Source organism: Trachemys scripta, chromosome 19 (genome assembly GCF_013100865.1).
Source record: "Trachemys scripta elegans isolate TJP31775 chromosome 19, CAS_Tse_1.0, whole genome shotgun sequence".
Taxonomy (NCBI): Eukaryota; Metazoa; Chordata; order Testudines; family Emydidae; genus Trachemys; species Trachemys scripta.
The window spans coordinates 10,471,708-10,480,819 of NC_048316.1; positions in this window are offsets into that span (position 1 = coordinate 10,471,708).

A 9,112-nucleotide genomic window follows, 5' to 3' on the forward strand; every position below is an offset into this window, starting at 1 on the left:
CTTTTATAACACAGACATATAGTATGGGCATTTCAAAGATGGATTTTAAACTTCCCCACCCGCACCTTTCCATTCTGCAAAAAACATCTACAGTCAGCTACTCCCTGAATAACATATACGTAGTCCTCTTCATAGCACTTCAGAACAGTTCTATTGGTACATAGGCTTACTCTGCTGCATAGATTAGGTTTATAATGGCTTACGACATATGGATTCTTATTTCTTATGATGACATGGACTGAACCAAAGTGCAAATATAAAAGTACTGGTAAAATCTGATGGCACTTTTTGTAATAGTTGGATTTTGCTCCCTATGTCCATAGCCAAAATTTATTCCTGTGTTCAACTTAACTACCTGCAGTGAAAGGGCAAAATGAGCTAGAGGCAGAATTGTCTGGTGGCTAGATCAGAGAACTGAGCTACAAGAGAACTGGATTTTATTCCTGACCCTTCCACTGACTCAGCATGCAAACTTGGGCAAATTGCTGCCTCTCTGTGCCTCGGTTTCCACATCTGCAAATTAGGGATAATACCTTAGGGATGTACCTAGCATTTTGAAAAGTTTGCAGTTAGGGTGCAGTTTCCTTTGGTTGATGGTAGACATTCACAAGTGGTCAATTTGGTCCATCATCTAGGAGTACTCTTGGATTCCTCGCGGATGCTAAGATCTCACAACAGAATCTGTGAGTAATGCTTTCTATCATATCCATCTGGCTAAGGGACTCCGTCCCATCCTGGCGAACAATGATTTGGCCTCAGTTATTCATGCCTTCATCACTTCTCAACTGGACTACAGCAATGTGATAAATCTTCAGGGCATGAAACCTTCAGTACTTGGGAAACTCCAGCTAGTACACAATGCTGCAGTCAAGTATCAGAGGGGTAGCCGTGTTAGTCTGAATCTGTAAAAAGCAACAGAGGGTCCTGTGGCACCTTTAAGACTAACAGAAGTATTGGGAGCATAAGCTTTCGTGGGTAAGAACCTCACTTCTTCAGAAGTGGGTTGTAGCCCACGAAAGCTTATGCTCTAATAAATTTGTTAGTCTCTAAGGTGCCACAAGTACTCCTGTTCTTTTTGAGGATACAGACTAACACGGCTGCTACCCTGAAACCGGAAATACTGCAGTGTTTCTCCTTAGCAACACAGTCTGCTGTGAGTACCTCAGACCTGTCCTCTGCTCTCTACGCTGGCTTCCCCATACAATTTCGAATCAGTTTCAAAGTCTTCTCAGTCCTCTTCAAAGTGCTTCATGGCCTGGGCCTAAGATATCTAAAAGATCACCTAACGCTCTGGAATGAAGACCATGGTTCACAACTCAACTCCTCTCTACAATAAGGGTAAAGCTTGTCTGTGCAGGAGACAGAATTTTCTCAGGGGCCGTCCGAGACTGTGGAATGAACTCCCACACAAGAACCAAGGACCATCAAAAACCTCATTGCCTTCCACTCTAAGTGCAAGGCACCTTTCTGGGACTTGCCGTAGCCAACATAAACACACAGCAACAGGCATGTTTAAAAATAAGAACACTAAAAAAACCTACCAAAACAGGACACTCTACTGCATGTGCTTCTCCCCCTGGAGACAGGATGTGAGAACAAATAACCCATGACAGATGTGTGGTCACGTTGCTTCATGCGCTAGTGAAAAGAGCTCAGACACTATGGTGATAAGCAAGGTATAAGAACTTTTATAAAGAAACTAGAATAGAATACCTTGGTAAGTTGCTTTGAAGTCCATGGAAGAAAAGTACAACATAAATGATCATTAAAGTGATTCAGACACAAGTTCCTGGCTCCAGCTTTAAGGGTCAGGTTATAAAGAGACACAATGTAGATGCTTAAAGGAAGATGTGGGTGCAGAACGTTAATAGCACTGCTGGTTTGTACCCCCAGAACGTCTTCAGTCCAGATGCTAAATTGATAAGCACTTTAAAAATACCTGTTCTAATAATAATCCACGGTCTCCCGGTATATTTGTGAAATAGTTCTGGGTTCAGTGACAATATTAGAAAGCATGCTGACTCTTTAAAGTAGTAAATGTGTGATGCAGACAGAGTTGTTAGCTGTTGATGTGAGTTGATATCTGAGCCAGGTGCCCTGTGATTGACATCTGTCTAGAAATGCCTGTGCTTTTGGCAAGTCTCTGCTTTCCCAACTGTATCTGGCAGGATACAGAGGATGATCTGATTATTAATTACTGTTTACATATGCCCACGGTACTTAAGCACACACCTAGCTTGAACCAAGTGAATAGTCCCATTACTTAGCTGAATCAAGGCCACAGCTCCACATGGCTCACGGTAGGTATCACAGCCCTGAGTAGCTTACATTCTGATTTATACTGGTAACACAGTCAGCAAAGACATTAAGGATCCCAATCAAGTACCTATGTGTTAACCTCCCCAGAACAAATAGGATAAAGGGAGAAATTTTTAAAGGATTTTTTTTTTTGCATGCCCCCAGTGTGAGTTACAATAATTTGAATAGCCATGTTTTTGGGGGGTGACAGTGGGGCCAACTCTTGGGGTTTTGTTTGGTATTTTTCTTAAAGCTGCAACTCCCGGAGTCAAGAGATTGTGAGAAAGTCAGTTTACTTTTTTTTTTAAGTCGAGAGCCTCTAGCCCTAATGCCTGTGGAGAAAAGCTAGCAAATATGACCCCTGGGCCCCTTTAAGATTAAAAAAACCAGACTGGAAATAACGCATTTCATATTCTTTCTATCTTTAAGCCAAACTCATGATTTTTGAATGGCAAAATTTGGGCTGCCTATACCAAGTAGAGGGTTTCAATCCTGCCAGGTCAGGCAGGTGAATGACTATAGAAAACACCTGGATAGAGGAGCATGATGGGGATGGAGATGGGATGTTAGCTGACAGTTTTGTTGAGAGATTTGAAGGAGAGACGAGGAAGATATTAAGTGTGCAAAGGAGGCTGACATTACACTCAGGGAAAAGATGCAGCATTTAGTTACTTAGTCTGAAATATGTCAGTAGCAAAATACCTTTGGGACAAATCGTGCCACCGCTTTCATCCCTCGCAATCCCCACTGACTTCACCCAGAGATGGTAGCTAGCAGTATATGCACTCAGCTTTAACACCCAGGAACTCCACCCAGCAAGGCAATCATAAGGGAATGAGGATCAGATAAGATTCTCTTATCTAAGGAAGGCTTTGAGTTTATAGCCTGGAACTGTCCTATCAGACACTATCATCATCCCTCTGATCTCAAATCTCCACCCCTCTCAAGGTCTAAATATCTGCAACCTAGTCACCACATTGTAACATCAATCGGCGTGAAAGACTGCAGACAACACTCTGCACAGTTGCAAACAGTAGCTCTATTGCACCCTAGGTTCCAGCTGTCCCAACAACCTACCCCATTGGAAAAGTCCTGGCCCGTTGAACCTCACAGTCCTGTTATACAAACTAATTTGACTGCTTCAACCCCACTGAAAAAGCTGCCTCCTTGGTGTACACACAGCCTCTGTGCATTGCCTACCTGCTTGCTGAAACCCCATTCCCACTGCACAGTCTTCTTGCTGCATATCTAATCCCAGTGCACCCCCACCTGGTTGCCCCTGCATCCCTACCCCTGCTGTGCTTCCCAGCCCCAATGTGCCAGCCCTAAACTCTCACCCTTGCATACCCCTTCCAATCTCATTGCACTAGCCCCAAGTCTTCACCCCATCCCATGCACCCCCCAGCCCACTGCACCCCCAATCTCCCTGCACCCCCCATCCCAGTGCACCCCAATCTCCTTGCATCCCATCCCAGTGCACCCCACAATCTCCCCATTGCACCCCCATCCCTTTGTACCCCCCATCCCAGTGCACCCCAATCTCCTTGCATCCCATCCCAGTGCACCCCACAATCTCCCCAGTGCACCCCCATCCCTTTGTACCCCCCATCCCACAACGCCCCAGCCTCGCCTCCCAACAGCCTATTGTAGCGTCAGAGCTTTCGTTTTTCCCTATGACGTCAGTGCCAGCGCCCCCGCCCCGCCCCCCGAAGGTCCCGCCNCCCCCCCTTCATTTTCCCTGCCTCATCTTCCCTTCCCCTCGTGCTGATCTCTCTAGATAGTCTCCTGAAAGGCTTCGGTTATAAAGAAGTTTTGTATAGGGAGGGTGAGACTTGAATAGTCTCGCACGTGGGATGGGGAGGAAGGGGAAGTACCATCCCCCACACATAGTCGCCCATCCACATGTGCGTCAGAGGAGTGTGTGGGGGGGGGGAAGCGGGTATGGGCAGGGATGGGGTTAATGAGGTTCACATGTGTTAGCTGCACACCCACACCTCCACACACATGCATTTCATCAGCAGCCAAGGCTGGGGTTTAGGGCAGACTGCCTGCCTGGCAATGTACTCCATGCTGTGTGGACATGGAAGGCACAATCCATGATCCAAAAAGTTCATGCTGTAGTGCAGGCACATAGGATATACCTGCTGACAGTACAGGCCAAAGTGGTGGTGATATTTGGAGGTGTTCGGGATCATAGTGCATGCCTGCTGCTACCATTGCAGTACTGGTTTGCACCGAGTTTTTCATTATAACCTGTTTTCAGCTGCTCATAACCTCACTGGAAACTTTCCCTTTGAGCTGCAATTCCCCATTCTTTTATACATATATTTTGATAGTGCAAACACTTGATGCTACAGTATTGTTGCTTTCTCGGTCTCCATGTCACCTGCGATCAGCTGTTGGGTTGCTATTGATCTGCTGGTTTGTTTTCCTTCAGTCTTTTAAATCTTCCCTTGTCTCATCCACCTCCTTCCCCTGCACTCTTGTTATTTGTGCCATTGCAATAAGGTTGTGTAAGCTGTTGCTGCTGCTGCCTCCCCACAGTGGAACTGTATTGCATCCTAGCAAAATAAATCATCTTTTCCAAGTATTGCATCATTGGGGCAAGCAAGTCTAAAGCCTTATGATTGTTAAGGGAATGGGGGTATTTTGGGTGCGGTATTAATGGCGTCAGCAATTGATGGTGTTGGCAATGGAGAAGGTAGTAGGGAGGCGCTTAGAGCCCTGGTCAGCCTTTGGTATGGACTTTGTGGGCATTTTATACGGGGGTCACTTGGCTGGAAACACGACTGCAAAGCCAGAAAGAACCATGGGGTAGCATCATAGCAGTCTGTATTCATTTCTCCGGAGGCTGAATGGTTTAGTGCTTCTTCCCCCTCCCACTCCTCAGTGGTTAAAAGGGTGTCTCTTTCTTGAGAACGTCCCCATAAGAGTGAGGTTTGGACTCTGTATAAATGTCACTACCTTCCTGGAAGGGTCAGTGTAATAATCTGTTCTTTCTAGACCCTGCAACTTGTGCATATTGACTATTCCTGGTAGGGGAAAGGACCATTCCGAGGCCATGTATTATGCATTCTTGCTGTAAGGCTGGTGCAGCCTGAGGCAGGCAAAGGGAAAAGAGCAGTTTGTGATGGGGTCACTGGGTCCATGTCTGCACTGTGGAAGGGACCATGTCATGAAAAGGGGCAGGGCTAGAATATTTTCTTTTAATGCAATGATTGAACGCCTGGAATCCTGAGGTTTCTTTCAGATTCAGGTGCAGGGATGTAAGGGTGGGGTGGATTTTATTTTTCTTGATTTTTAGCAGTGGGGATTAGTGGTGAATGTTTTATGAGGATGACTTGGGAAGGGTAATGGCAGTTGATAGTTGTGGTTGACCACATGCTGGAATTCAGTCTTGTCCGAAGTGAATTTTAATAGCTTTAAGGCTTTGTGTTTTGTTTCTTGGTTACATAAGAGCACAGTTCAGAGGCTTTTGCTTCAGACATGAGATTTAAAAAGCAGCATCTACCCAGTTGAGTGTTTCTGTACTGACCTGCTACTAACACTAAAGCCTTTTTGTGTGTGTATTGATCAGAATTATAAAACTGTGTTCTCATTGTCTTCATAATAAAAGCCAATGGATTCTGTGCCAGGGCTGGCAAATTATGACAGGTTTGCAAGGCTGCTCTTAGGCAATACAGGTCGGAGTCTAGCCTTGTCTACACTGAAACATTACAGCGCTGCAACTTTCTTGCTCGGGGGTGAGAAAAAACACCCCCCACCCCCCCAAGTGATGTAAAGTGGCAGTGTAGACAGTGCACCAGCGCTGGGAGCACGCTACTCCCCCCTGGAGGTAGGTTTTTTACAGCGCTGGGAGAGCTCTCCTCCAGTGCTGGTGCCGCAACGTTGCTGGTGAAGACATACCCTAACTTGGTGGGTCTTGGGACCAGACTGAGAAAAGTCAGTTGTCTTTGCTATGATATCCAAGTGTGTGTAATTAAAAAATCATATATAACTGACGTTTTGCTGAATTTGTTAAACGAATGACTTGAGGCTAAATCCTGCCCTTATGTGTGTCTCCCTGTTGAAGTCAATGGGAGCTGCAGGACGCCATCCAAAGGCAGAGCTGCTCTGAATTGGGGGAGAATGTTTGCAGTTAAGTGATGGTCTGCCTTAGCCTGTGGTCTTTAGGCAACTTGACAGACCATCACTTAACTGCAAACATTCTCCCCCAATTCAGAGCATATTTAGAACTTCTTGCATAGGCTGCGATTAAAAAGCAAGGCTGTGAAACTGCATAACCTAATGTTCCAAAAGATGCCAGAAGACACTGGAGACTGAATTCCTCTATTTAGCAACAGACCAATGTTCTGAGACGTAAGCAAGGCTCCATTATTAACTAGATTAAGATCAGCAATCAATTTCATTTAGTTCACTTAATTACTTAGTGCCAGCATTGGAGGATTTTTCTCTTAAGAAATTTCAACTATAAAATGACAGAGACACGGTATTTTTTAATATTACTACAGAAAGTTATCCAGGAGGAGAAAGGAGAGCTTTTTGTAGCCTTTCCATCTTTTAGTCACTTTCAGAACATCCAGGATCCTGCATGTAGTATACTGAACTTTGACATAAGAATAAGTTTAAAAATAGGGCAGAAGTTTACAACTCTTTAAAAGGTGGAGCCCAGAACTCTCTGGGAAGGTTATTTACTCAGAAATGCCAGGAACCATTGCAACTTTTTATACTCTGTTTTTCAGGCTAGCAATACTGATTCATTTAGTAAATTAAAACCCACAAAGTTGTTTTCTGAAGGCAATACCTTTCTCCTTCTGGCTTGGAGTAGTACATGTTGCTTTAAGTACAGTAGTACCTGGATTCCGTCATTGAGATGGGGGCCCTGTCCATTTATGTAGATAATAAAGATGCCTATCCAAGGTTCCAGTGCCCCAACATAATTGTACAATAAATATAATTAAATTGATCCTCAGCAGCATGAAAATCAGATCCACAGGACCTGAGCCATCCCCTTCACCACCTAACCTCAGCTTCTCTGGATATCCTATTGAACAGGTGTCTTTTGCAGCATACCTAGAAAGTCACCAAACTTGGGCTGTCACAGGAAACACCCTGCCAACCGTCCCCTCTTTTATAATGAGGGGATCTAGCTCAAGCACCCTTGTGACCACAGGTTTGGCAGTAAGGCACAGGGAGGTGAATTTCAGGTAGGTTAGGCCCTGTACAGACACACTAATAGAAAAGGATCCCTGTGCTGAAGATCTATCCTTGCTGTCAATCATCCATGTGACTAACTGTTCACAGTCAACAGCAGTAATGGTACTGTAACAAACCAAGCTAGTGTGAATGTGCACCACTACCCTGTATTGGATTGGGCTGGATTTGCTCAACTGTGTGCTCGGTCCCTGTATTGTGAATATATGATTGTGATGGGCACCACAGAAATGTCTATAAAAATGAAAATAACAAAGTAGTCGTGGAGTCTTTCCTTGAAGCTCACAGCCTGCACTCTTGAGGCCAGAGGATCTATGTGAAATTCATAACGCTGTTTTATGCAGCATAGTGGTGACAGTGAAGTTCCTAGGTGGTCACAGCATGGTTATCCTATTTAACACTTGCAGCTCTTAACCATGTGACCAACCACTCCTCTTCATCTCTGCCAGAGGCTCCCTCTGCCCCTATTCATTTCTGTCTTTCTGCTTTCTTCCATGGGAACTCTTAATGCACTGAACTTAAATTCTTCCTCTAGACCTGTTTCTACCAAGATATCTGAGAAATTAGCCAGCTGTAAGGACTCAATAGGGGGCCTGTTGGGGATAGCCAATATGGATATCTGAGTTGTGTGCTGTATCTCTCTCCCACCCATTATTTGTTGCTTGAGGACATTTACAATTAAAGATTGTTAGGTGCTATGTTACTATGGTGATAAAGTCCATATGAAAACCTAAGACATGTAGATACTTAGGGGTACTACTGGGCTATCTGCTAGGCATTGTCCAAACAAACTGTTTGGAAGAGCTCCTAATCCAAGGCCCCAATCCTGCATACCCTTAGGCAGTCACGGGTTCTTGCTGATTTATTCTTGTTTTGTTAGATGGAGTGTTCCTTTTAAGGATCACACTAATGACAGCAAAGCAAATCCTCCTGTGCTGTGAATTGGAAAAATGAGTCTGAGGCAAGAAGGATTTAATCAGCAACAAACAAGAATGAGAGATGAGTTGAAAAACAGAACTGTACCCATTTGAAAGTCTGGATTCCTTCTGGCCCTGATTCTGCACTATTGAAGTCAGTGGGAAGAGGATCTGGCCCTACAGCATAGTGAAAATAGTATAAAGAAGAACAGGAGTACTTGTGGCACTTGTGGTGATGCATCCGAAGAAGTGGGCTGTAGTCCACGAAAGCTTATGCTCTAATAAATTTGTTAGGCTCTAAGGTGCCACAAGTACTCCTGTTCTTTTTGCGGATACAGACTAACACGGCTGCTGCTCTGAAACCTGAAAATAGTATGTATTCTTGGAATCATTCCTTTGAAATGGAGGCTGTAATGCTCCCTTTTCCCCCTCCAGAACTGGCAGGAGGTCTTTACAACCGCCATGCAGCAAAAAGGCATTACAAACTAACACCCTGATCCCACAAACGCATCCCACATGTGTAGCTTTACCCAGGTGAATAGTCCCAATTCAAACCAGTGAGACCAGTTGCGTGAGTAAGTCACTAGCCTGGCTTCAATGCCAGGGAGTGTGCATCCCTGCATATCGATGGCAGTAGAAGGGATTCGGTCCAGACAATGTCTTTTCAGATCCAGGGTGAACCC